We start from the raw sequence: 10,253 nt of genomic DNA on the forward strand, positions 1-10,253 counted from the left end.
TTCTTTTAGCAATAAAAATAAGCTTCAAGTTTCTCCTTGTTTAATAAATTTTAATGCATATAAAAATATATTTTTTTAAACTGTCAAGTGAACTCCCCTGCTTCTCCAACTGTTAGTATCTCTGCCACCTTTTAATTTAAAAAATACTGAATATATTCTCATCATTAACTGTTAAGAGTTGTTCTTTCATTTTCATCTCTCTTTCTCCCCTTTCCTTCTCCTCACTTCTTAGGCTTTACTAGATCTGTTCTTAACAATGTTTCTAGTACTTTTGACATTTTAGTCTACACTCCACTAGAGTATTTTCTCCTCATGCTGACCCAACATCAGCCCGCACCTTTCTTTCAACTGGTAATTACCTCTCCCAAAATTTTACCATCTTCCAATTTTACAGACTTCCAGGACTGTATTACTTATACTTTCCCTCTTAAAGTTTTTACTCTTCCTGTGGTTTTTGTTTGTTTTGCTTTGTTTTGTTTTTCCTTTAGATCATCCCAGTGCAGTCACCTTCAGCCTTCTTCAGAGTCCAACAAGTCATTAGAAACCCTTCCCTCCCCTCCCTTCCCCTCCCCTCTCCTCATTCAAATACATATTCAACTGCTGTGAAAATCACCAGCAATATTTGGGATTAGTGCAATGATCACAGGACATGAAGATGGAGTTGTATTTGTTGTATTTGTGACACACTATAGCTATGTTATCCAAAAGAAAGAGCTTATTGCTGTTCTGAATAGCAAATCTTGTTTGCTAATAGCTAGTCACAACAAATTTATCCCAGATTTTTGATTTTGAAAAAAAAAAAAAAAAAAGTAATAAAAAGTCTTCAGAAATTCTTTACAGAAGCCCTCTGAAAAGAATAAACAGAAGAGCCACCATTGCTCTCTACCAGAAGATCTGGACATGAACTTTGTTAATGTTCTTAATAAGCAAAAATAATTAGTGGAATAGCATAGTTACATTGGGATAATTCCTGTTAAGTGGAAATAATACACACTTTTTTTCTTGAAGTTATATGCACACATTTTATAGCTAGAAAATATGCATGAGTGTTGTGCACAGACCCTCAGTACAAAACTGGGCAATTGTCTGTGCCTGCATTCATTTGTAGATAGTATAGCCAAGGGTCATTAGTTTAATAGGATATTGTTTCTTTCTGTCTCTCTAAAATGTCTGTTGAAACACCCTCCCAGGAGCCAAATTGAGGAGGTGAGGAAATAAACAGCAACTCACAGCTTTGATCACTGACAGCCGGAGATCCATTCAGTCCAGAAAGTACTGTAGTGTAGGAATCAAAAAAGCACTCAGAGCAAGGAAGTAATGACTGTACAAATTATGATGTCCGGTGCCCAAGGTAAGCACACTCTGAATAGAGGGCACCTGGAAAGAAGACTCTACAGAGGATCACAGACAAAAAGGAATTAGGGGGAGTCAACCTGTAGGTCACACAACGAGAGAAATGGTACCCACAAGAGTAAATATCTGAGGTGCAGAGAGGTTAGAAACAAGGAACTGCTGGGTTATATATACATTGGGTAAAAAATGAAGAAAGTATTTCAACAACAGCTCCCTTGCTTAAATGAGGGTAGTGGATAGTATATGAGTGATTTAATTTGGGATTTGATTTACCAGTCATCTTTTTGCAGCCAGCAACATAGTTTGAGCTCCAGTACAATGCCTATGTGTCTGTGGAGAGATATAAAAGGGATTGATTGTTGCAGAACTTGTTGCTTTCCCTACAGTGATGTACTGAAGGGGAGATTTCAGGGACAGCTGAGAGCAATTTATGATTGTTATAATTTCATTGCCAAACTGAAGGTAAAATTGGGATGATTCCCCTTCCTCTGATACAATTCTAGCTTTGTCTAGATACTACTAAATAATCCCTGCCAGAGATGAGTTACCTCTCAGGGACACAAAAGAACCTTCTCTGAAGAACCTTCTCTGGACTTCAAAATGGATTGCTTTGCATTGATGGTAGGTATTTCCAAATATTTTGGATAGGGTTATAGCTGAAAGACTTCATCCAGCTTTATTCTCATCCCCAGTTCAAGACTTACAACCAGTGAGACTGAACTATACAATACATATATATCAAAATATATCAATAATATATCAAAAGTAGGCTTTTCTTCAACTATTGACTTAAAGCCTAAGCATCTCTGACAAGTTCTGTTCACTTTTTTATCCCTGCTTAGTTTTTCTGTGTTATACTTTTATGGGTGATTACTGGTTTCCTGAAGAATAACATAGGTATTATTTAGATGTGATATTTTACGTTGTTCTGTTTTGGTTTGCTCTGTTTTAGGAGATAGTCCTCAGATTGGTCTTCCACCTTCACAGTTTCAGTATAACTCTCAAAGCAATACACTCAGATCACAGTCTTCTTTTAATAGCACATTTTTAGGAAGGACCTTTGGTCTTGTTACCTTGGTTAGATGGTGGCCCACTGAACATTCTCATCCAAGGCAGTTTTTTTCCCCTGGAAAAGCAGTGAAATCGGCATTCATGCATCAGAAGCAATGCAAACAGCTGAAAGACATCTCCTGCTGCAGACACAGTCAGCACATGGAGTAAAGCTGCTGATGTCACCTGTGAGAGGAAGTGTAGGCAGTTTCCCTCACCTCCTCAAAAACAACTCCTTTCTCCTGAAGCAGCAGCACCAAGTGAATGTCAGTGCCAGACAATGCCAGAAGCTGCAGCTCTGAGGGGAAGAACATCACGTGCTCAGTTGGAGGGCCAGAAAGGTCCATCAGACCCTCATTGTTCCTAGGATTAGAGCACCCCTGATTTACATAATTAAAATATAAGTAAACATATGAAAAAGCAGCATAAATAAATAAATTAATGTCTAAATAGCATTCTATTTTGCTTCCAAATGCATTACTTTGACAATATGCACCTATCTATTCTCCCACGTGCCTGGTGACAGGACGAGGGGGAATGGGCTAAAGTTGCGCCAGGGGAGGTTTAGGTTGGATATTAGGAAGAACTTCTTTACTGAAAGGGTTGTTAGGCATTGTAATAGGCTGCCTAGGGAAGTGGTTGAGTTAACATCCCTGGAGGTCTTGAAAAGACGTTTAGATGTAGAGCTTAGGGATATGGTTTAGTGGAAGACTTGTTAGTGTTAGGTCAGAGGTTGGACTCGGTGATCTTGGAGGTCTCTTCCAACCTAGATGATTCTGTGATTCTGTGATATTTATTTAAGGGTCTTCATATCGATGAGATTGTAAAAGACCTACTGGGGAGGATGACATTTTACTTTGGTAGAATTAGGAAAAGAAATAGACTCCAAACACTAGCATCAAGCTTAGAAGCAATTACAAGAACCACTTAAGTATTATATGGCAAACTCCTTATTTCTGTTTTATCTTATCTTTTAATTACTAATTGCTTATAACTTTAAATATACTTACCTTGTCTGCTTCATATTTTTTACTGTTTGATATGTCTCTCCTTATCTGAGTTTTAACATGAATCTGTCTCTGCTGGTCACTTCATTTTGCTTATGGAGGCAAGTCAACAATTATCCTATGATATAAATACCCAAACAAGCACCAACCTGGAAAATGGTAAGCCATCAACAGTTGCCTTACTTCTTGTTATTTGGCTCATGTTTCTGTAAATGAAATAAAAATAACTCCTTTTTCAGCCACATTAAAGTGCAATATAGAGTGTGCTCACCAAACCTTCCCTTCTTGGCTGCAGTTTGGAGAAGGCAACAGAGAACACAGATAATCCCCCATCTTGAAAGAGCTGGAGAGGAACTGTCCATCAGAGCCGTCCATTTGCTGTTGTACTTACCACAACTCTATCAGTGAGAAAACAGTTTCAGATTGCTGACATCCAGCAAAACTGCACTGCGTGTGCAATATGAAATGATCCTGAAAATGCAGAGCTGACGCCTGACTTTGCACACACCTGCATGTTCGGGGAACAGAAAGCCTTCCTGTCCTTGAGTGTGCCCACATCCTGTGCAGGTGCCTGGAGAGGAATGTGTACACAACTGATCTTCTCCAGGGAGACTGGAAAATTAGCTTTGATGGAGAAGTTTGTAGTTGATACTGCTGATCTTCAGCTGATAGAGCCATCTCTCATACACCCAGACTGTTTGGGGGATACCATAGCTTTCTTTTACCCTTCATGTAACACAGAAATGGTTTCCAGCTCTCCTTATTTCAGAGCTCAACATCAAAATGTAAAGTAGAAAGGCTGAAAGTCAATTACTTGATAATGTCTAAAATAATCCCTTTTCAGCTGTTGAGTTTGGGAAGGATTCCTGACTGTTAGCTATGGGAAATTGCAGGACTTAGGATGACAAGGTTAAAACAGCCTTTTAGTCAGTAAAGTCTGACAGAAAAAGCCACCTTTGCCATAAGAAGGGGACAACCTCATGGACATGAGCCACCCTACTGATTTCCCTGTGTGTTACTCACATATTACCATGATGTACAGGAAACACCTGTGCACCATCTGTGTGAAATTCTGCCCCAAAAGAAAGGAATTTACTTTTCTTGCTGCACTAGTGAGCAGTGCTGGCCTTGTCTCTGCTCTGTTATCTCAACAGAATGAAGGTGACTTTAATGATTTGGTAAGAACAAACAAAACTTGATGTGATCTGATTTCTTGAAATAAGATCACCCATAACGTTCACCAGTATATGAAAACACCCAGAGGTGATGACCCACTCAAACTGCTAGTTATTACACAAACATCATTAGAGTGACTCATTAACTCCTGCTCAGTGCTGGAGTGTTCAGGAGACAAAGTTTTTCCTGGGGGGTGCTTGTGTGCAAAACTCGGGAAGGGCTTTTCCCTACAGTAAGCAGGGATTCTCTCAAATGAAACAATACTGTATTGTGTATCAGCCTGTAGTAATGACCAAGTAGCTGGTCAGCTCCTTGCCACTTTATCTGTGTCCTGAAAGCAGTGCTGTGTATCTCCATTCTGCTGGAGCTCGTGATTTGCCAAGCTCAACTTCCTGCAAAAGGAAGACACAGCATGCCAGGGAGAAGGGAGATTATATGGATTTTTTCCAGGTCAGTGAGAGTGTATTACTCACCTGTCTGCTGCCTGCCACAGCTTCCCAAACACTGTGCAGTTTGAACATGTGGGCGCTTCTCCGGAGCTGGGGTTCTTGTTCATGAAACCCTTTAAGCATGGGTAACTTTCAGAGAATGTTTGAACACATTCTCTGTGTTTGAATGAGAATAAAGTGTATGCTGATGCTACCTACTTGGGTTAAGACTCCTGGTTCATCTTGGCCTTAGAGAAATGGGAGGACAAGGTAGTCCTTCACATTGCATGATCCTGACGGAACTTTCCACTCTCCCTGCATTATCTCTGTGCAGACCTGCAGCTCCCTGTAAGCCAAAGATGGTCTGTGATGCTCTTAATTATTATATCCAGTTCCAGCAGGCCTTAAATACAACAAATCCACTAAAATATTAGCATTTGTAGTATTTCTGCAAGTGCTTGGAGATAACTTCATCCTGAAAAGTGCTTCATAAAATATATATATACATATATATATATATATATATTATTCTGCCTTACCCACAATCCATCTATTTTTGGCTTTTGACTGTAGATTATATGACTTCTACTTGAATTATTCTGGGGGTCATAATGAGAAGTAAACATTCTCTGACATACTTTTAAATATGCTCTTCACTTAATGTAGTATTTAGATTAACACACCATGACACAATACACCCCGTATAATTTATTCCCCCCCCCCCCCCTTTTTTTTTTTTTTCAGAAAGTGTTGAGAGGGTGATAGGGAATAGAGTAAAGCTTATCATTAACAGAGCTAGCAAATGCCCCATATGAAACCCAGGTGGGTTTGGCAGATGGATATAAAGTAGTAAACGAAATATATCAGTAGAGTGTGCAAGCTGGTGAGAGCTAACTGCCTGAGTTATTTTTGTGCAGTTGAGCCGATTGCTATTTTCTATAATGATAAGTGAATTTTGTCTTCCAGATTTTAAATTGATATATTTTTCTGAATTTTCCTCATTTCTGAAAAAAAAAAAAAAAGGTAAATAAAAGAGCCATTTAGAAATTAATGTAACCAAGTCAGAAAAAAGTGGAAAAATATAAAAGGTTATTTTTTATTGTATATGCAAAAATGAATATTTAAAGTTGCAACATATTATGTATTTCTCAATATGTAGTGTATAGACATTTTGTTATCATTTTTACAGATATGTTAGGAACTTTCAGTCTTGTGCAGAACAGTGGTATAAAAAGTACAAACCACTTATATTGAAAAGAATATCTGAAATAGCAAATCATATTTTTTCCTTTTTTTTTTTTTTTCACAGTGGTAATATTCAGCTTTTCAAACAGCTATTTGATTATATATATCAAAGCAAGTGTTATGGACATAACTGAAGTAGATTTCATATGAAAATTAAAATTAATAATAAAAATAAAAATAATTTTTTAAATGTAAGTTTTTTGTCATGCTCTATCTTTCTCTCTTGTTCTCAGCTCTGACACCTTCCTGTGCTCAGGTACCTGCTATTTTCATTTTTATGAGTTTGGTTTTGCCATTTCCTAATGTGAAGAGTTATACCTCCAAGAAGCGGACGTTGTCTGATTTATTAAAATGGTAGAGTCATTATGGCAGTTTAGGAGTAAAGACTTCAGATATAGGATAGGCATGCACTTACATGCATAGCCTTCTCAGGCCGGGGATTGGGAGAGCATGTGACCTCATCCTAGTTTTATCTGCTTCCTGGAATCATTCAGTTTCTGTTCAAAGTTCATTTGTTTTTCCCAACTCATGCCTACCTCTACTCTGTGCTGCAAGGTAAAAGCAGATCAAATGCATTGCATGTGTTTTTGGAAAGGGCTACTCTGGGATTTCTTCAGGGTCACCAGAAAAGAGCAAAGGAAAGCCTAAAGAGATTTGGATTGAGCCATCTGCTTATGCATATAATAAAATACAGTCCTGCACTTCAAATCCATCTTCTGACTGTTAAGCATTGAATGCCTAATATATACTCTTCTTTGATGATTAAACCCATGAAAATATTCTTACCATGTTCCAAGGCTGTTAGCACGCTGATCTTATTGATATACACGTCATTGTTTCTGCACTGTCCAGTCAGCCAGCAAGCATGTATGGACTGCCAGTCTTGTACCAGTTGGGACCCGCTCTGCTTTCCCTACCCTGAGACAGTTGGGTTTTAAGGCAATTAATACAGATTCCAAGAGTTCCCTCTGAAAAGTGGGAGAAGAGAACAATCCCCTATTAAATTCCAAAGTCTGTCACTGCTGGTGAGTGCCTTTGCCTCCTTTGTGCTCCCCTCTGAATTCATGCACAGCTTTTCTCTGTTCCAGGAGTCACTGAAGCATAGACTTCACAGACTTCCAATCAGTGCATCTTGTGGCAAGTTATCTCCCACTGCAGCTTGAACAAGGAGATTTCTAGCCCTGCTTGAGTGACTAAATTGGCCATAGATTTTTCGTGCTATACCTAACATTATTTCAAACCCCATTATAAACAAGCTAATCACTAAAAACAAAGTTTTAGCAGTCTGCATACCATGACAACTATATATATGCATAGTATTTTGTTATTTTTCAGCTAGAAACTGTTTTGGTTTTAGTTTGTTTGTTTGATTGATTTCATGGTGGCATAATTGTTAATGAGAAGGACATTTTAATTCAAACCTCAGAACATTTTTTTTGTTTTTTATCCTACAGCAAGATGTGTCTCTGTATCCATTGTGGACTCCGTCATAATTTTTCTAGCACTGAATTCTGCTTGTTATTTGATGGTGCATTTCATGAGAATATACACAAATCTGTGTGGGCGTGAGGAAGAAATAACACTAGTATTGTTGGAGGTGGGTGATATGGAGTAAATAATTGCCATAGCAAAGCAAAAGTGCATGTGGTGTTTGTACAATTGCTTCAGCACACAAGAGGCACAAGAGACTCTTGAAAATTTCTGGAGATGGTGCTTCCAAAATTTGCAATGGGAAACAATGGAGCCCCTGATGATACTAAAGTATTCAGGATGAATAAACTGACTTGTTTACTTGAAAACAGAGCCAATAAATCTTTAAAAATAAACATAAGCCTTTTTTTTTTTTTTTTTCCAAAAAATATAAGACATTTAAAATAACCAGGCTCAGAAACAGAAGTCAGACCTTAATTATTATTATGGAACCTGCCATCTTTGTTCATAGTGTGACATTATTATGGATTCCCATAGGATAACAAGTTTTATGCCAATAGGATGCACTTCTTCCCAGCAGTGTCTCTACTCTGACATGAAACAAAGCTGTAAATGTTTCTTATCAAACTTTCTTATCCTGCAACAGCGTTCTACAAACCAGATGTGCACTGTCTCTGATTTCTTCTCTCAGATGAACCATTCTCCCTCCCTTGCATTGCTTGAACATGAAAGTGATATTCCAGAATTCAAGGCAAGAATATACTGAGTAATACTTTCAAATTTTGTGGTTTTCTTCCAGTAATTAATAGAACACATACTAGAAATTTCACTTTGATTACTGAAATCTGCTACCCATGTGAGCTCTGGTTATTACTCTGAAAAACTTGTGTATTAGTTTGCATCCACAATCCATTGTGTAGAGTCCTTACCACTAATGGAAACCAACTAGCTCTATGCTGAAGACAAAAGCAGCCTCATCGGAGTGTGACAGACCTTAATAAGTCTGGAACCTCATGGTTCAACAACTCTCCATTTGTATATCCATGCTTTTAAGTCAGATAAAATTGATATAAATCTTTTGGTTTTCCTTTTACTTTCTTTATAAGAGTTTTACATTATTTTGGCTCAAGAAAAGCTGTAAATAGGTTGTATGCAACCCTGCCCCTGTGCACGGTACACCAGTACTTCAGCAATGGCATGTCATTTGTAGCTCATGTTGTGAGCTACATGTGGATCGATGAAGAGTTCTAGCTTTAAAAAAAAAAAAATAAAATAAAATAAAATAAAATAAAATAAAATAAAATAAAATAAAATAAAATAAATAATAATAATAAAAAAACACTGTGTGGTGGTTTTACTCGAGTGGGCAGCCGAGCTCCACCACAATCGCTCTCTCACTCCCCCCCTCCTCAAAGAGGAAGGGGGAGAAAAGTCAACACAAAGAGCTCGAGGTTTGAGATGAGAATGATTCAATTAAAGGGAAAGGGAATGGGGAGAAAAAGAAACAAAAGAAACAACAAGGCTGTGCGGAAGCACAGAGAGAGAGGGAAAAAAAAAAAAAAAGTTATTCGCTATTTCCCATGAACGAGCGATGTTCAGCAACGTTCTAGGAAGCAGGGCCTCAAAACGCATACTGGTTGTTCAGGAGGACTGCCCTCCCCCACAAGAGCCCCTCTTTTATTGCTGAGTGTGACATCAGGTGTTATGGAATATCCCTTTGGTCAGTTTAGGTCAGCTGCCCTATTGATGTCCCCTCCCCATCAACTGCCCACCCCCAGCCTGCTGGCTCTTAGGGGCTTGGAGGCAGTCCTGATGCTGTGCCAGCACTATGCAGCAATAGACACAACACTGGAGTGATACCAGTGCTGTTCCAGCTATGAGTGCAGAGCACAGCACTGTGTGGGCTGCTACAGGGAAAGGTGACTCCATCCCAGACAGACCCAACGCACACTGTAACACAGAAATTTTGAGGGGGGCCTTCTTAAAGCTGGACCAGATAAAGAGATGACCTAAAGATAGGTCTTGCAAGCGATTATGTTAAAATGGGGACAGCACAAGTCAGTGCAGTGACTGAAGATAGCTTGCTGGTGAAGGACCACCCAACAATAAAAATATGAGCAATTAATTGAAATCTGATGTTCATTTCCAGAAATTGAACAATTCTTAAATTCATTTTTAAAAAAATGTTCACCTTGGTTTCTATACAGGGTGCCTGAGGATAAATGGAATCACTTTCAATAATTTACCAGCAGTCCTGGCTAACCACGGAGGTCCCAGTTGACTGGACGCTAGTGAATGTGTGATTCCAGTCTACAAGAATGCCAGGAAGGAGGATCCAGGGAATTATAATCCTGTAAGTCTGGCATTGGTACTACGGGAATTCATGGAGCAGATCATCTTGAATGTCATCAGATGGCACATGCAGGACAACTGACTGATCAGATGTCGACAGCATGTGTTTAAGAAGGGCAGGTCCTGCCTGACTAATGTGATTCCTTCTATGACAAGATGATGTGTTTAGCAGATAAGGGAAAGGCTGCGGATGTTTACCTAGATTTTAGTA

The 10,253-nt window shown here is 38.7% G+C and overlaps 1 long non-coding RNA gene across 1 annotated transcript; it reads right to left on the reverse strand.

Annotated features, from left to right (window-relative positions):
- Positions 1-1,086: 1,086 nt before the first annotated feature.
- LOC118165259 lies at positions 1,087-2,753 on the reverse strand. Its single transcript, XR_004749946.1, has 4 exons — positions 2,622-2,753; positions 2,427-2,479; positions 1,627-1,683; positions 1,087-1,377 (listed from the first exon to the last, which is right to left on the reverse strand). It is a non-coding gene; the product is annotated as an uncharacterized LOC118165259 (long non-coding RNA).
- Positions 2,754-10,253: the final 7,500 nt, after the last annotated feature.

Source organism: Oxyura jamaicensis, chromosome 3, assembly GCF_011077185.1.
Source record: "Oxyura jamaicensis isolate SHBP4307 breed ruddy duck chromosome 3, BPBGC_Ojam_1.0, whole genome shotgun sequence".
NCBI classification, from domain to species: domain Eukaryota; kingdom Metazoa; phylum Chordata; class Aves; order Anseriformes; family Anatidae; genus Oxyura; species Oxyura jamaicensis.